The following is a 16531-nucleotide window of genomic DNA, read 5'->3' on the forward strand; positions in this document are numbered from 1 at the left end:
CTGGTTGAGAATTTGGTAAGCTAGACTGGATACCTGGTGTAACAGTTGCGCAGTAATGCAAGGTAAACTAACCCCACACAGCTCACAGGTTTTAACCCGCTTTTATTGTCTATCAGCACCGCTTTAACACCAAATTAAAACAACAATGTTACAACGTATATGCTCTTTGATCATTTTTAGAACCATCTGCCCAAAAATAGTAATTATGTACTTCCTACCATCTATAGTGAATGCTTTTCGATACAATGTCGTAAATCCCCAATTCTTCGTTAATCACACTAAAATTAATTTCTGAAACCTTTATTTCAGAGCAGAAATCACGTTGCTTCTCTTTATTTATTTGCGCTTAGGAACGATATTTGTAAAATGCGAAATATGGAGGTAAAATACTATTCAAAATGCAGGGATGTTAATGTCTGCCGTTAAATGTCACGTGTATGCTTTACAGATAATTTTGTCAGACTGTTGTTGCTGATTAATATCTCCCTCATTTTTGTGTGTCGTGTTTCATAAACTAACGAAAATACCATATGCAGTATGAAACAGTAATAAAAATTGATTACAACTTGTCATGATAACGGTACAAGAAAGTCTGACTTCTTAAGGCAAAATACCCCAAATCATTACAAATTAGCAACAGAAAGTTAAAAAATCAATCAGCGCCACACATAAGTCAATATTATTGACAGAGACATAAAGGGATTAACATGTGTGCAATTTTGTAAATGTTGTGTTTATACATCCACGGACTAGACAATAGAGGTAGCTATTTAAAGGCGGAGAGGTTTTCATTCTATGTCTTTACTGGTTGTTGACCTGCCTTCGAGATTCTACTTTACAGAGGAGGAAAAAGTATTCAAAAATGTTCAAATGCGTTTGAAATCCTATGGGACTGAACTGCTAAGGTCGTCAGTCCCTAAGCTTACACACAACTTAACCTAAATTATCCTAAGGACAAACACACACACCCGTGCCCGAGGGACGACTCGAATCTCCGCCGGGACCAGCCGCACAGTCCCTGAGTGCAGCGCCTAAGACCGCTTGGCTAATCCCGCGCGGCAAAAAGTATTGTTGCCACCACAATGTGAACCGAGAGCAGACGCAGTTTGTAATTTCATGTGCAAACACTTTACCCCTACGCTAGCAGCCATTTGTAACAAACCTCTAACATGCATGGTGGTATCTGTTCTATATCGTGTCTCCCTACCACCTTCGCGCAACGACGCTCTGAGCGTGTTTTTTAGGGAATTGACTAGTTTGAACCTGGGACCTGTTGCTGGTAAGGAGACGCCAGACCACACATGACATGTAGAATTCAGAAGAGTTCAGTGAGACTAGCGATGATATAACCAAATAATTATTTCAGCGTCAGCTCCACTGCACTCCCTGTAAAAGAATCTTAATACTAACTAAATTTAGTGGAAGGGGTTCAAGGCTTTCCTATTTTTCGTTAGCTGGTAAAATAACGAAGAAAAAGCAGTTCAGTTTACCATTGGAAATTTTATTCTACTCACAAAACATTGTTTATAAATTGCACTATTGATAAAAGGAAATGTTTCAATACAGGATGGTAAAAACCAACTGCGTTCAACAAAAATGTGAACGAATATTCCCGGAGACTAGCAGCAGCAGCAGCAGCAGCAGCAGCTGAACTACAGAATTACCATCCCAGGCTTACACTATCATTAATGCTACTACACAAACAACTGCGTTCGGAGTAGTGCTATAAGTGAGAAGCATGGAAACTTTCGCTGAATGGCATCACACTGCTTTCAGCGATGAATAATCGTTTGCGCTACCCCGGATAACCACCGTCAGCTAGTATGGCACCAATTTTGATAAAGGTCAAATTCTTACAATGTTTTGGAGAGGTCCAGAGATGAACTCTTGGTGTCAGGGTGTAGGAACGGGTCAGGTATGACTCCAGGAGGCAAGTAGCGACTGAGAGAACTTTGACTGTATAACGATCATCCTGGAATTCCTGCATTCCCATGTGTCTCATGCGACAATAGCGCGGTGCCATTTTTCAACAGGACAACGCTCCTGTGCACAACGCACATATATCTATGAACTGTCTGCATGACGGTGAGATACTCCTGTGGCTAGCAAGATGCACAGATTTCTCCCGAGTAGAATATATGTGGAAGCGGCTCGCACATAAACTCCGTCCCTGAGCTGGTATTCAGGGTATCAGGGACCAGTTACAACAGAAGTGGACAGTATTATCCCCGAAGAAAAAACAACGGCTTTGTAAGACTCTTCCCATTGAATCGATTCAGGCATAGTCACAAGAAGAGGTACAATATCGTACCGATAATCGGCCTCAAACTCGTAAGTTCTTTGCAAATTTGACACGATCACTGTGGTAACATCACATACCCTTCCTTGTAAGGCTGTTAAGGTGCCAAATAAAATTAGAGAGTAATAATTATTACAAATAATACAAAGTTACAGTCAGTATTAGTTTCTATACTGCAGAGACAAATGTATACCAGTAATAAATAATTTAATACATGAAGAATTGGCTGTAGTGTACACAACTTCAAGTCACTACAGAGAAGTTTCAATAAGTTATGTCGCAAGCCAGCCTGCCAGTTTCATTTTTATTAAAGTGCTGGTTACTTACTCTACAGGTAGAGGGGTTCCTTCCCATATTGTGCTAGTAGAATGTGGGTCTTGATAAGCAAATGAGTTATGTGATGATTGCCGAAGTAACAATTTCCCTCTAGGAAAAATGTTTCCCTTAATTTCCCTTAGGACAATTTCTAAGTTCTAGGGGACTGATGACCTCAGAAGTTAAGTCCCATAGTGCTCAGAGCCATTTGAACCATTTGACATTGTGTCAGACATCCATCCATTCTGTGGACACATTACGACCTCCAGTAAAACATTGGCAAAATGCAGGATCAGTTACAGCAATACAAACAAACGTCAGTGATGCATACAACAATAGATGAAGTTCAGAAAAAAGCAATGACACGAATGCTCTGAGGTAGGAGTAGAATGATAAATGTTCTGATTCTAAAGGAAAGGACAAAAGACTGGGAAGCACCTCTTTGTATAATTTTGTAACTTATAATCGGTTAACAAAACTGCTCTACACCAATTGGTAGCACAGTAGGGTAGAGAAAAACAGATACTAAGCACCCCAGTCTGTGCACAGAGGGTGCGTGAGCAGCAACGAAGAGAGCAGTGCCAGTCATCATGGGATGAGCACTTCTCACATGCTGCCTAAGGGAGTAGATATGCTTTGTCACTCTGAGTTGGCGGTGTCATGGACGGCGTGGAGTAAGAGGGCCACCAGCAGTGTCAGTGGGAGCCCGAAACCAATGAATCAGTTCTTGATGTAAGAAGATGTAACTTTAAGGTACGGCCTATGGCTCACATGTATGGGGCATATGTATAATATTGTGTTGAAGGATTACACTATTTCGAGTTGTAATTAAGGTCATCTGTCGTTGAGAGACAGAAGAATTTAAAATACAGGGAAGTGAAACTTAAGAGTTCGAAGTTTATTTTGTAGCTCGAAGTAGTCATCATGACCTCATATTTCAGCATCACCTAGCAAATGATTGAAGTCCAAAGGAGAGAAAGTTCGTACACGATGGTGGGAAGAAGAGTTGGACCACCAGAACAGTTCATAAATGCTACTATGTTATAAAACAAAGGTGACGGACCCTTCACGGCAAAACGTACCAAGCAAAAGCAGCATCTGAAGTACCGTACGCCACTATTTGGATTTACAACATTAAACAGCCAAACCCTTTTTTCCTCTCTGTAACAGCTCCTGAACGCAACATGTTTGTGGACTGTGTTTCCTCTCTCTTCATATCGTTGAAAAAATGAGGACTTCCAAGCCAATATATGCTATGTTCGGGGCCTCACAAAATTCTTCCAACGAATTTGACTCAAATTATTGTCCGGCAGCTGCGTCCCAAGACCCTTGTACTTTCTTCTCCACCAGTTGAGAGAGTCGCGGTGATGTCAGAGTAGTCACGTTTGTGAAACTTTTATAAAAATGGATTATATCAAGGAAATCCCTCAGTTGCCTTTTTATGACTGGCCTCACAAATTTCTTAAATGGCCACTACATTCTCCAGGTTTGCAGAGATCCCTTCTGCCGTAGTAGTGCGCCGAAGAAATTTGATCTGTGAATTTCTTAAACGTTATTTAGTTGTTTGCAATTACAGGTCTCTCCTTAACAGTCTGTAGTACCTGGCGTAATTTTTTTAAATATTCTTTCGCTATCACAAGATCATTCACACATTCTGTCTCAGAGAGTCGCTCAGAATGGTATTCCGACTATATATTAACGCTGGTAATGATATGTTCAATACAAACGATTGAATTGATGGCATCCACCAAATTCCAGGGGTGCCGTGGACTTCTGACATTCTGGGTGCAGGCTTACTTGCCAGAATCTAGACCGTAAATCCGTCAACGACAATACCCTGACTCCAAGAAAACCTTGCAGGATTCCTTCACTTTCTCGGACCCTTCCGTTTCCATCTCAATTGTATTGTTAAATTTGATGTGAGTCGGAGACAAGTCGTATGGATCCATCTCGTCTTTCGACCATCCTGAGTGGGCTATTTTACATGGATGTGACAAGCAAAATTAAATCATCCTGTAACATCTTTCTAATTTCCATAAAGCAACTGTATGCATGTGGAATTGGTTACAGTGGTATAAGGAAATCCTTGTGTCCTTGTACACTCAAGGTTTATTCAAAGTTCTTTATTGAATGCATCTTCCGTAAGAATACTTCTGCATTGGCTGTAAAATATTACATAACTTTTCACTTTCTTCATCTCTAATGTTCCGGAGTACCTATGTTTTCTCCTCTATTGCGGTCTGCACTACCTTCATCTTCTCTTCTTCGTCTCGGCCACTGGTTTCTTGGTTGTAGGATTGGTTTGTCTCCAACTTCTTTCCTATTTATACAACTTAGTTTCAGACAGGTGGCAAATCTGGTCTCTAATAGCATGGTCTTCGAATCTTATTTTTCTGACCTCGTCTTTGAATAGTGTGGTTTCACCTCTACCAAGTTATAATATCACCTGCTGTTCATTTAAGAAATCCACTCCAAGGACTTGGTCGATCGTCAAATTCGGCACAACCAGGAAATTCGTCTCTAATTTGTGCACTTCAATTCTATACGTGTCTTGAGATCTCCTCCGTATGTTTACCAGATAATTCTCTTTTTATTCTAGTCTCCTTGAGTGATAGGACTGGCCAACAGTGATCTTCCAAACACTTCCTATGTGTAGAACCTGATACGGCTATATGTGGCTACCACTGTCAAATATACCTTTCAACTGTACCTCAGCTATGTTAACCTGTATGGTAGGGTGCAGATCTTATCTGGTTTTCTCTATGTGCAGGAAGGGGGAAGGGGGGGTGGGTTGCTCCTGGTTTTTGTAGTCATTATTTTATCCGTTTCTATTATTATTTACTCCTTCTCTCATTAGTCCTATTTTTTTTTGGTTCACAGAAGTTTCCTTCCCAGTTCCTCCTCTTATCTTGTATGTTGTTCATTTTGTAGACAGATTCCAATTCAACGAGAATGATTTTAAACACTTCAATATTGCCTCCACTCCTTCCTACATGTACCTTTGGGAACTATGCGGCAGTTTCATGTAACAGAATTTAATTGTTGCTACATGACACCCAGTATCAAGCCACCATCAGTGATTCCACAAAATGTTTTCGCTGGTCAAGCTGATACCAGTCTTAGCAGAAGCAGGAAACAGTATGAAGGGCTACAGGGACAACATGCCTTGGTCACTACTGTTGGCTCTCCACTCCCTGAGTACCAATATCCAGTGACCGCAGTGGCTTGGCCCTTGTCCTCTGCATCTGCTTCTGCCTTGCAGATGTGCCGTCCTGGCTGCCCTATCCTTTCCTCGTACCGGTAGCCTGCCGTATTTGCAAAAATGACACCATTAAGTCTGACTTGCCACAGCCATGGCTACCCGACCAAAAACAATTATCTCCTCCGCTCCAAGTAACTGCATGCAGCCAGCTGTGATTGAATTGAGCGTTACAACCACTATCACACCTTTCTAATAACCTCATTGACCACAGAGCGTATGATTATCGGTTCGACTGAGTAAATGAAGTGGAAGAATGTCGGTTCGAAAGGACTTGCTGTCTTTCAGTTCTTTTGCCTCTTAAATTTGGTACGTTCTGGCAGCAAAGTGTGGTGGGATGTAATGAGTCCGGAGTAAGCATGTTTTCGGGTCAAAGTGGAATCTCGTTTTAAGTCACGCTCTAGTAGCCAACAGCCTAAGCGTGTCTCAGTAATTCTTCGGAGTCGTGCACGTATTTTCATAATCCCACGTTAACGATGCTATCGTGATGTTCAATATACCACTGTGCATTTAGCCTACTGGAGTGGCCTCATGAGTTAGTATTTCTACTCATCTCAAGTATGTGGGAGAGTTAATTATTATGTTTGTTATCATGTGCTGTTTCTCTTGTGGAATGATTGATAGTAAAAATGGTGTAAGTTACATCTATATCTAAATCTACATCCACACTCACCAAGCCACCTGACGGTGTGTGGCGGAGTGTAGCTTGAGTACCTCTATCAGTTCTCCCTTCTATTCCAGTCTCGTATTGTTCGTTAAAAGAAGGATTGTCGGTATGCCTCTGTGTGGGCTCTAATCTCTCTGATTCTATTCCCATGGTCTCTTCGCGAGATATACGTAGGAGGGAGCAATATATTGCTTGACTCCTCGGTGAAGGTATGTTCTCGAAACTTCAACAAAAGCCCGTACCGAGCTACTGAGCGTCAATCCTGCAGAGTCTTTCACTGAAGTTTATGTATCATCTTCGTAATGCTTTCGCGATTACTAAATGATCCTGTAACGAAGCGCGCTGCTCTCCGTTGGATCTTTATCTCTTGTATCAACCCTACTTGGTACGGATCCCACACTGCTGAGCAGTATTCAAGCAGTTGGCGAACAAGCCTACTGTAACCTACTTCCTTTGTTTTCGGCTTGCATTTCCTTAGGATTCTTCCAATGAATCTCAGTCTGGCATCTCTTTTACAGACTGATCAACTTTATATGATCATTCCATTTTAAATCACTCCTAATGCGTACTCCCAGATAATTTATGGAATTGAGTGCTTCCAGTTGCTAACCTGCTATATTGTAGATAAATGATAAGGGATCTTTCTTTCTATGTATTCGCAGCACATTACACTTGTCTACATTGAGATTCTATTGCCATTCCCTGCACCATGCGTCAATTCGCTACAGATCGTTCTGCATTTCAGCACAATTTTCCATTGTTACAACCCCTCGATATACCACAGTATCATCCGCAAAAATCCTCAGTGAACTTCCGATGTCACCCACAAGGTCATTTATGCATATTGTGAATAGCAACGGTCCTACGACACTCCCCTGCGGCACACCTGAAATTACTTTTACTTCGGAAGACTTCTCTCCATTGAGAATGACATGCTGCGTTCTGTAATCTAGGAACTCTTCAATCCAATCACACAGTTGATCTGATAGTCCATATGCTCTTTTTTCATTAAACGGCGGTGGGGAACTGTATCTAACGCCTTGCGGAAGTCAAGAAACACGGCATCTACCTGGGAACCCGTGTCTATGGCCCCCTGAGTCGTGGACGAATATCGCGAGCTGGGTTTCACTCGATCGTCTTTTTCGAAACCCATGCTGATTCCTACAGAGTAGATTTCTAGTCTCCAGAAAAGTCATTATACTTGAACATAATACGTGTTCCAAAATTCTACAACTGATAGACGTTAGAGATATAGGTCTATAGTTCTGCACATCTGTTCGACGTCCCTTCTTGAAAACGGGGATGGCCTGTGCCCTTTTCCAATCCTTTGGAACGCTACGCTCATCTAGAGACCTACGGTACACCGCTGCAAGAAGGGGAGCAAGCTCCTTCGCATACTCTGTGTAAAATCGAACTGGTATCCCATCAGGTCCAGTGGCCTTTCCTCTTTTGAGAGATTTTAATTCTTTATCCCTCTGTCGTCTATTTCGATGCGTTTCATAACCATACATGTTATATCGACATCTCCGTTTACATACATACTCCACAAGCCTTCAAAAGTCATTTTCTGTTCCACTCACAAATAGAGTGGTTGCTAATTTACCTCCTCTTACCTTTAAGTTCCTTACGCCTAATGTACGTTGGTGGCAGCAGAATCGTTCCGCTGTCAGCTTCAAACGCCGGTTGTGTAAATTCTCTCAACACTGGTCCTAGAAAAGAATGTCGCCTCTCTTCCAGACATTTCCGTTTGAGTTCCCAAACCATCTCCGTAACACTTGCGTGTTGGTCAAACCTACCAGTAACAAATTTCGTAGTACTCCTCTAAACTGCTTCGATGTCTTCCTTTAATCCAGCCTTGTGTCTCGATAACGGCTAGTTTGGTGACCCATGACTATTGGAACGTTTTTGCTCCTACTGTCATATTTTCATCGAAGCAGGTTTTCACTGTTAATCATGACACACCCTGCATAATAGAATAGATTCCTTAATTTCTCTTTGCTTCCGTTGTTTTTGACATTGTCGAATCGGCGATCTGTTAAGTTAATGTGTAGGTAAAGAACCTAGGTGAAGATCACTGAAATTCCTTTATTGGTTAATAGTTTCAGCTCAATGACGAGCCGTCTTCAGATCAATAAAATTATTTCTTAATTCATTGTATATTATGCACCAGGCATTACACATCGTCAATCTGTTGAGCTGAATCATTCTTGTACACAAGAGCGAGTCATGTCGACGGATTATGAAGATGTGTAATGCATGGCGGGTGATACACAGTGGATTAAGTAATAATTTGTATTGGAGGAAACAAGTAGTCTTAGGTCCAGTGTCAAAATTTTTTATTACTTCCCATTGACGCGTTTCAGCTTTATTTAGGCATCTTGGGATTTGCTGATATTTAGCGTCCATGGGTCCATGAGATAAAGGGCATAAAAATATCCCAGCAGGTAATATCCCACGTAAAAACTTTAAAATCGCTGCACGGTACCTTATTGCGGAATGTGGCGCAGCCCAATGCAAAGCAAAAGGGATGGGGCCAACAATAAATCATCATATAAACGACTTGCCGGAGGTGAGTAATGCAATGAAAATATTCACTACACCTCCAATCCCGTCTTTGATATAAAGATTTACTGCAGGGCTGAAAATGTTCATATATGTGTGAAATCTTATGGGACTTAACTGCTAAGGTCATCAGTCCCTAAGCTCACACACTACTTAAATAATCCTAAAGAGAAACACACCCGCCCATGCCCGAGGGAGGACTCGACCCTTCTCCGGGATCAGCCGCACAGTCCAGAACTGCAGCGCCTGTGACCGCTCGGCTAATCCCGCGCGGCTGTAGGGCTAATTGCGTTATGTTTGCAGTGCACTGTACCACAAGCCATAATAAGGACACTGTGTAGCGATTTTAAGGCTTTGGCGTGGGACATTTACCTGGTGGAATATTTTTATGCGAGGTGTCTCATATACCCATCGCTAGTAAATACCAGCAAATCCGTAGATGCCTAAATAAAGCTGAAACGCGTCATTGGAAACTCATAAAAATTTTTAACACTGTTACCAAGACTGCTTGTTTCTTCATATCACACATAGTGGTTGCTGTACCAACCGCGGAATGAAATGGAAAACGTTTTAATTTTTATATATCTGAAGATAGGTCGTTGTTTTTGTTGTTGTGGTCTTCAGTCTTGAGAGTGGTTTGATGGAGCTCTCCATACTACTCTATCCTGTGCAAGTTTCTTCATCTCCCAATACGTACTGCAGCCTACAACCTTCTGAATCTGTTTAGTGTACTCATCTCTTGGTCTCCCTGTATGGTTTTTACCCTCCACGCTGCCCTCCAATACTAAATCGGTGATCCCTTGATGCCTCAGAACATGTCCTACCAACCGATCCCTTCTTGTCAAGTTGTGCCACAAACTCCTCCCCAATCCTATTCAATACTTCCTCATTAGTTACGTCATCTACCCATCTAATCTTCAGCATTCTTTTGTAGCACGACATTTCAAAGGCTTCTATTTTCTTCTTGTCCAAACTATGTCCATGTCTCACTTCCATACATGGCTACACTCCATACAAATAATTTCTGAAACGACTTCCTGACATTTAAATCTATACTCGATGTTAACAAATTTCTCTTCTTCAGAAACGGTTTCCTTGCCATTGCCAGTCTACATTTTATATCCTCTCTACTTCGACCATCATCAGTTATTTTGCTCCCCAAATAGTAAAACTCCTTTACTACTTTGTCTCATTTCCTAATCTAATTCCCTCAGTATCACCCGACTTAATTCGACTGCATTCCATTATCATCGTTTTGCTTTTGTTGATGTTCATCTTATATCCTCCCTTCGTCGTTAATGAGCTGAAATTAGTAATTAATAGAGAGTTTTAGCGATCTTAACCTTGAACTTCTAACCGCACATTTCATCTCTGTGCTTCGCTGATGGGAGATTCTCTATTACAAATTTTCTTTCTGCAGCAACTATACCATTTGCGTACTTCCTGAAGCAATATTTGGATATTCCTCTAATTTACGTCTATGGTCACAATCTTTTCTGTTTAACAGATTACCGGTTTCGGTCTTTAATGACCATCATCAGATCTGTCTCATAAAAACAAAGTCCTAATGCAGTGCAGCCATAGTGGCAGAGTCAACTATTAAATGCGGAATCAGCACCAGGATTTAGCAGTTGACTATGCCACTATGGCTGCAGTGCATTAGGACTTTGTTTTTATGAGACAGATCTGATGATGGGCATTAAAGACCAAACTGGTGATCTGTTAAACAGAAAAGATTGTGACCGTAGACGTAAAGGAAACTTATTACATACACGGGTCATTGTGTTTTTTCGCGACGATGTCGCAGCTTGTGAATCGTTGGAGATCTCTCCAGAGAGGAATTGGTTTCCTGATAGCACCACCATATTTTTAATTAATTCTGTTCCCTTCTCCCATTCTACCACCATCCCCCGGAAAGTATTTTCCATAAGACCTTGGAGGAGCGAAAAATTTTGCGACTCCAGACCCATAATTCACTTTTGATAAGGGCTGTAAACCTGAAATAGTAGGAAGATACCTCTGCCACGGCCCCGAATTACGGATTCCGCCGAGAGGTATTGTGAAAGGGCTAGCGCAGACTCGTAACAATGAACTTGCGCGAACTCGTAAAACGGCGAGAGGGCGCCCTCTCCCTCTCCTCTCCGGCGCGCCGCCAGACGCTGAGCGCAGCTGAGGGGCGCCTGCAAGAGCAGACGTCGGCCAGCCGGCGCCCTTTTGCAGTCACTGCAGCCCCCGCCACCGGCCCGCGACATTCCCATCCCCTCCCTGACTCGGCGCCGCCATTTCCGGCTGGCCCGCCACTTTATCGCTGTAATACGGCCAGTCGGCCACGCAGCTCTTTTCTCGGGCGACAGCTCAGCCCGGCGCGGAATATTCCCTCCCCTATCGACCACGCACTCTGGCTCGCTACGGTTACCGAGCTGATGACAAAGAAGCGAAAACGCCGCTTCCTCGTCTTGCTGCTTTTACCTGTTTTACTGTGGAGAGTTATGAGTGACGCCAAAAGCTAAGGGTGAGTTGAACCCTGTAGTGTTCTACAAAGTAATCACCGTCCGATCACAGACCCCACGCTCTTACCTTCCTCCAACCTAAGAATTAACTCATCCCGTCTCTCTGCACACTTGCAGTTTATCGTGCACTCACAATCACAGTGTAAGCATGTTCCTGAGGAGAGCAAAGTCAAAGTAATTTCACGCTCCATTTGCACAGCTTGTGTTAGACTTATTTTGGTGCAAAAATATTTTATCGAGGATATTAATGACTGTTTAGTATAAACAGTGTTTTAATGTACAGGTAAAGAGGGGCAGGTCAAGCTTACACGAAGGGTTGGGAGGGGCAGGGGGTGAAGATACATCCCTGCATATCACACCGCATCAAACTAACAGTTTCTGTTTGTTTCATTTTGATTTACCCAACTTGTACTTAGAAGTCCCTTTTATTCTCTGTTTCTGCCGTATTCCTAAACCATAAGCTGAGTTTCACTGTGTGTTATTGCTAAGCAGCAATGTACACTACTGGCGATTAAAATTGCCACACCACGAAGATGAAGGGCTACAGACGCGAAATTTAACCGACACGAAGAAGATGCTGTGATATGCAAATGATTAGCGTTTCAGAGCTTTCACACAAGGTTGGCACCGGTGGCGACACCTACAACGTGCTGACACGAGGAATGTTTCCAACCGATTTCTCATACACAAACAGCAGTTGACCGGCGTTGCCTGGTGAAACGTTGTTGTGATGCCTCGTGTGAGGAGGAGAAATGCGTACCATCACGTTTCCGACTTTGATAATGGTCGGATTCTAGCCTATCGCGATTGCGGTTTATCATATCGCGACATTGCTGCTCGCGTTGGTCGAGATCCAATGACTGTTAGCAGAATATGGAATCGGTGGGTTCATGAGGGTAACACGGAACGCCGTGCTGGATCCCAACGACCTCGTATCACTAGCACTTGAGATGACAGGCATCTTATCCGTATGGCTGTAACGGATCGTGCAGCCACGTCTCGATCCTTGTGTCAGCAGATGTCGACGTTTGCAAGATAACAACCGTCTGCACGAACAGTTCGACGACGTTTGCAGCAGCATGGACTATCAGCTTGGACACCATGGCTGAAGTTACCCTTGACGCTGCATCACAGACAGGAGCGCCTGCGATGGTGTACTCAACGACCAACCTGGGTGCACGAATGGCAAGACGTCATTTTTTCGTATGAATCCAGGTTCTGTATGCAGAATCATGATGGTCGCATCCGTGTTTGGTGAGATCGCGGTGAACGCACTTTGGAAGCGTGTATACGTCATCACCACACTGGTGTATCACCTCGCGTGATGGTATTGGGTGCCATTGGTAACACGTCTCGGTCACCTCTTTTGGTTGTTCTGGGCACTGATTTCTGAGGATCTATGCACCGAAACTGCGTGAAAATTTAATCATATGTCAGTTCTAGTATAATATATTTGTCCATTGAATACCCGTTTATCATCTGCATTTATTCTTGGTGTAGAAATTTTAATGGTCAGTAGTGTGTTTCATAATAAGTAGGCGGTGTAAACATACTCCTCGTAAGTATGTACTACTAGAAATAAAAGTAGGTTTCAAGAACAGAATATTTGTTGTACAATCATTGTGTTTGAGGTTTTTAAATGAACCATCTACATAATTTATTCACATGGACTTATCAGCTTTTTTCCCCTGTCGTATTCATACACCAATTTTTGCTGGAGGGAGCGAAACGACAAGAGCAGAAGAACTCTCAGAACTACTAAGGATAGAATACAAAAGATTTGCTTTTGTCCTCTGACACCGTCGCACTTAGCATACAAGTCAAAATCGTACCATCAAAAATATTCGTGTGTTGTCGGTTGGGACAGGTGGAGAAGTCGGAGCACGCGCATCGTGAGGTATCATGTAATAAAGTTAACCGACACGGAGGTTTTCAATTTGGAGAAGAGTGTTTGCCACCCTCGCTTGTTCGGGGAATGCTTCAAATTGAAGAACATGATAATAGTTTTAACAAGATACAAAGATTCATGGTAAATGGATCCTGGATTGGAAGAAATTAGTGACCTGGCCTTGATTTGCACTGGTATAGACTTGACTGGCGCAGCGCATTTTGTTTGTGGGCCACCAATAACACTCAGAGAACAACGTTAAGTAACTGGAGATCATCACTTTCATATAACTTTCGTGATGTAAGCAGCGTATTCATGGAGGTTGTGTGGAGGTACGATTGTTACATGTTCCATATAGAATTAATTCGACTGACATCTCATGGAAATGATGGAAGCACGTCATGGTGTAAGTAATATGTTTACAAACAATGTAAATATTGCATACGAATAGTAGGCGTATATGATTGTGAGTGATTGAGTATGTATCGGAGGCTTTCCGTGGCGGCGCAAATAAAAGAAAAAAATTTTTAAAAGAGAACGGGCGTTATGCAGATGTTGAGGTCGTGTTACACCTCACCTCTTGCGAAGCTTAGTACGCGCTGTGATGGATTGTTGAGACTCTTTGCCGCCATTCTTTGTCGTGGACTCTTTATAGCAAACTTCTCCGTCTGACACGCAAAGAATGGTGTCCACATCTAGGTTTCATTCCATGAAAGCAAAAAGCTGAAAGTTGAGTTACGCACTGTGCTGCTCATAGAAAATTAAGTAAACGAAGCCAAGTTACTGAAGTATATTACGGAAAACGTTTTACTTCAACCACAAAATAAAAACCACGTTTTGGATTCCCAGGTTTTTTCGCTGTACAATTATCATCTTATGATTGCAGGGAAACTACCAGTTAAAAATGTTTCATTATTTCAAATTATATGCCTCACGTCATATGATGAGTTAGTTATGTACTTCTCACTAATCATATTTATTAGAATGCTTTAATGTTGAATAAGTATTTAACTGACTGCCCATTGTTCAAAGAATTTGCAGTGAATTAAGAGCGCAAATTACGATTACTAATGTGAAGGACGTAGGAATTGGCAGTCTGAAATTGTCGTCAAATTTCTCATTGCGTTCCTCAACAATCTGTAGAAGTACTTCTAAATGTCGTGTATTCATCCTCAAGAAACTTCTGAACCTCATTCAAGAAGATCGTGCTCCCTGTCTTGTATATAATGTGCAAGAGTCGTCCCATCAGGCAGAGAATGGTTTTCGCATCTGTTTGGCTCAAGGCAAGCAGAAAGCTTAAAGTTGAGTCTGTGATGCGCTACTGTAAAACTTCCCACATAAATGAAGCAAAGCTGCGGTCCATGGTGCATTTTACTTTGTGCATACAGAATAGAAAATCACAAGTTTAGGATTGACATTTATTCGGTATGAAGTTGTGCTGAAATGACTAATCAACTAGATGTCAATTCGGCGATTTCCGTATCCGTAACCCGTTATCCAACAGGGAAAAGGGGAGCTACATTGTAACATGGAATCCGATTCACATTTCGTTTCTGGCGAATCTCCACATTGAGAGGTGAACGACAGAATAAGGAAAGTTGACCCAGCCGGGAATCGATCCTACAACTTTTCGATTCGTAGCCACACCGTTTCCTTCCGTCGTTGTCTTCATTTCGCCACATGGCATCCTAATTTCATCGTTGAATACTTCACTAAGTTTTTTTTTTTTTATTACAGAGGGCAGCCAACCCTCTGATCGAATAGCATGCCAGCAACGCTAGGCCATTAACCAGATTCAGATTTTGTCACGCATTTTGCTGTCTCAAACACAGATGCTATCTTTAGTTATGTGTGGCTCTCGTGTCGGCCGCGGTGGCCGAGAGGTTCTAGGCCCTTCAGTCTGGAACCACGCGACTGCTACTGTCGCCGGTTCGAATCCTGCCTCGGGTATGGATGTTTGTGATGTCCTTAAGTTAGTCAGGTTGAAGTAGTTCTATGTTAAGATGTTAAGTCTCATAGTTAAGTCCCATAGTGCTCAGAGCCATATGAATTTGTGGTATCCTTTCGCTAGATGGCAATGGTGTCACTTTAATATATTAAATATCCTTCATCAAAATTCAGACAATTTGTTTCAAGTATTTATAAACAGTATATAAAAACCTTTCTCTAAATTTGTGTTTATATTAGGCAAAACTCGATCAGAATCATTGCAGCAGTTCTTGACATCAGCCGCGAGGAAGTGCACTTTATATATGGAGGTATTTATTTGCAATTGAGAATGCAATTGGACTTCAGCTACAAAATTTATTGGTGACATATGAAAATTTGCGCCGAATTGGGACTCGTACCCAGATTTACCACTTTACGCAAGCGGTTGTTTTAACAGTTTTTTAGCCATAACAGTAATTTTCTGAGTGGTCTACATGTGAATTTAACTTACATTGAAATAAAGATAATAAACTTTAGTATGATACACTTTACATAAAAGGTGACAATTATTCAACTACATGAATCATAACTTTTGAACGGTTTGCGTTAAGATGTATGAACTGCACGGTTGGCCATGGGGCATGACGGGAATTGTACGGTTTGGTTTAGCGACGAAGCCCAGTTTTATTTGGATGGGTTTATCAGTAAGTAAAATCGGCGTATTTGGGCGACTGAGAATCCGCATTTCGGGATCGAACAGTCTCTTCACCCTCAACGGTTGGTCTGTGTGGTGTGCAATGTGCAGTCACGGAATAGTCAACGTGGTACTCTTTGATGACACAGTGACTACCGAATGGTACGTGAAGGTTTTGGGACATGATTTCAGCCCCATCATGAAAAGTGGCCCTGATTTCGATAAGATGTGGTTCATGCAAAACGGAGCTCGACCCATTGAAGCAAGAGATTGTTTTATGTCCTGGAGGAGTATTTTGGGGATCACATTTTTTCTCAGGGGTATCGACAGTCCACTGAAATGGGTCTTGCATGGCCGCCATATTCTCCAGATCTGAACACATGCTACCCTTTTTTGTCGGCTATATTA

The sequence above is a fragment of the Schistocerca gregaria genome, chromosome 4 (assembly GCF_023897955.1).
Source record: "Schistocerca gregaria isolate iqSchGreg1 chromosome 4, iqSchGreg1.2, whole genome shotgun sequence".
NCBI lineage: Eukaryota > Metazoa > Arthropoda > Insecta > Orthoptera > Acrididae > Schistocerca > Schistocerca gregaria.